Source organism: Elephantulus edwardii, unplaced genomic scaffold, assembly GCF_000299155.1.
Source record: "Elephantulus edwardii isolate Elephantulus edwardi_28Jun2011 unplaced genomic scaffold, EleEdw1.0 scaffold00006, whole genome shotgun sequence".
NCBI lineage: Eukaryota > Metazoa > Chordata > Mammalia > Macroscelidea > Macroscelididae > Elephantulus > Elephantulus edwardii.
Genome location: NW_006399756.1, coordinates 20,577,307 through 20,579,934, shown reverse-complemented (window position 1 = coordinate 20,579,934; position 2,628 = coordinate 20,577,307).

The window sequence follows — 2,628 nt, the reverse complement described above, 5'->3', positions numbered from 1 at the left end:
GAATTAAGTGAGGATAGAAGTCTTTGCTCAGATTAGTTCTTCCATAAGTACTAGGTTTAACTGTTTGTGCAAATTGAAAGGTGTGCTTGCTCATGATAGAAAGTACCAATGGTCAGCTGCTCTGTCCCTAGGTATGTTTAAGATAGAAAGTTAACATACAATAAGTTATCTATAACCAGGTAAAAAACTACCTGGAAACTCAGTAGCTTAAAACAAGAATCTTTTTATGTTATCTCAAGGTTTTTGTGGGTCAGGAATTGGGATAGGGTTCAGCAAGCTGCTTCTTCTGTCCACGTGGCATTGACAGTGTGCACTTAGTGGTTTCCTGCTGGTGAACAGAAACTCTGACATGTTCTCTCACATGTCTGGGGTGTAGTTAGGGGTAACCAGAAAGCTCAGCTTACCTAGAACTGTTCAGGGAGACCTGGGTGCTTATTCTAGCATAGAAGGCTCAGAGTGGTTGGACTTCTAGCATGACAGCTCAGGGCCACAGGAAAGTGTTAACTAGTGAAAAGGGAAGCAAAAAGGAGGCTTGTTGTTGTTGTTGTTGTTGAGTCACAGCCAACCCATAGCTGACCTACCAGTGGGTTTTCAGAGATAGTAAATCACATGGCAGGAGATTGCCTATTCTCCTCCTGCAGAGCAGCTGGTAGAATTGAACTGTGTACCATAGGGATTGCAGTGCAGCTTCTTACCACTAGGCTACAGCTGCTTATGACCTAGCCTTGGAAGTCTTGTCATATCCCTTTTGTATCATCAAATTTGTCAAACAAGTCCTTAAACCCAGTTACAAAGGGAGAGAGTATGGACTCTTATCTGTCAATGGTAAGAATGTTTTACAGCCATTTTTAATCTACTAGACTTAGATTCAAATGGAATCTTACAAAGCTTTGGGGTTTTTTCCACACCCCCCCAAAATAATGTTTTTTTGAGAATATGCATGAAACATATAGCAACTCAGCAGTTTCTACATACGTAATGTTGTTGTTGCGAATATGCACAAAATATAAAGCAACTCAACAGTTTCTACATAATTTCTACATTGAGACATTCTTCAAGGTTTTGCCTTCACTGATCCCTAAGATTCTTAATCTTTCTAGCTGCTATCCACATAGATAATTTTTGTTAATAATAATTTTGTTTAGTTTTAAGGAGACTTCAGGGATTATTTTGAATTTGATGCTTAAAGATAATCTCAGGGCAATAATTACAGTGGTTCATCCAGCGTCCACAGGTTTAGGATAGACATTCTGTTCTTCATCCCCCTCCCCTTTAAACAGCATTCATATATACAATCCTTGTTTGAATGTCCAGTAATGGTAGCTGGGCACCATTCAGTTCTTCTATCTCATGGCAAAGGAAGCAGTTTTTCATGAAGGCAATTAACTACACATTCCATTTCTCCTTCTATTATTTTAGGTGAATAGAGAGCAATTGTTGTGACTTGTTCAAATATTTCTTTGTATAGTACTTTTCCAGTCACGTCTTGTGAGTGTGTAAAGAGTCCTGGTGTGCCCAGAAGGAAACATAAATTTGAGTCTAGCTAATAATTACTTTGAGCCCTTGTGTTTGTTTGATACAAGGGATATAGACATTGGTGAGAGAATTTTCCTAGGCTCTAAGTTTCATCTTGAATTGCCTCTGCGAGGGGTGACCTCAGTTAAGTCACATTCACTCTTGGAACCCTACTTTCCTGGTCAGCAGAACAAGGAGGAGTTTTGTCTTGCTGCCCACTGAACCTTTTCCCAACACCAGCAGCCCTTGAGCCTGACCAGCACCACCGGGGAGACTGAGAGACTTGTTTATCTGCAAGTCTGTACTCCAGTCAAGGCCACTGGTGTCTCTCTAGCCTTTCTCTTTTAGCAAAGTTATGGAGCAGCAGTTTTCTCAAGTTCAACAGTGAAGAGGTGGCTGATTGGTACAGAGGATTTCTAACAGGAGTCTTGCAATTTAACAATGCTCCTGAAGCTGGAGACTAGAAGCTGTTGTAGTTGATTGCCATTGAGTCAAGCATGACTCATAGTGACCCTATGAACAAAAGGCCTGAAGCCTTTCTATAACTATCATCATTTATCAAGGGTCATAGAGTTTCCAAAGGCCTGTTTTTTAGGAAGTGGATGCCATAGAAGTAAATACTAGCAAAATGGGACTTTTTGGCTCCGTCTCAGAAAAACTGAGTCATAAAGCAAGGCTCACTTCCTATGTGAGCTCTAGAGTAGAAAGCACTTATAATTTGAACCCTTGGCTGAAGGTGTGAGAAGAAATGTTCCAAGTTTTGCTTCTCATCATCCTGCTGGTCCTAAGAAAACCTTCTTACAAGCTCACAGAGCAGTAAGGAATCTAAAGGGGCTCTGGAAAGCCCAGCAGACTACCAGGAACTCAATCTCTCCCATACTCTTCAAGACCACTCTGGAGTTGCCCACCCTCTGTGACCTTCAAGTTTGGATTTCCAAGGATCTGGGCCATCCTGGGATGAGACCAGCCAACCACCTAGCAAACCTAGAAGAGTGTGAAGCAGCCAGGCTCCTACCACAAGGGGAGGGGATGAAAGGAGGATGTTCAAGGAGAGTTCTGGCTTTGAGCCAGAGATGTGGAATTTACAATCACCGTGAGGCCCATAAATGCTAG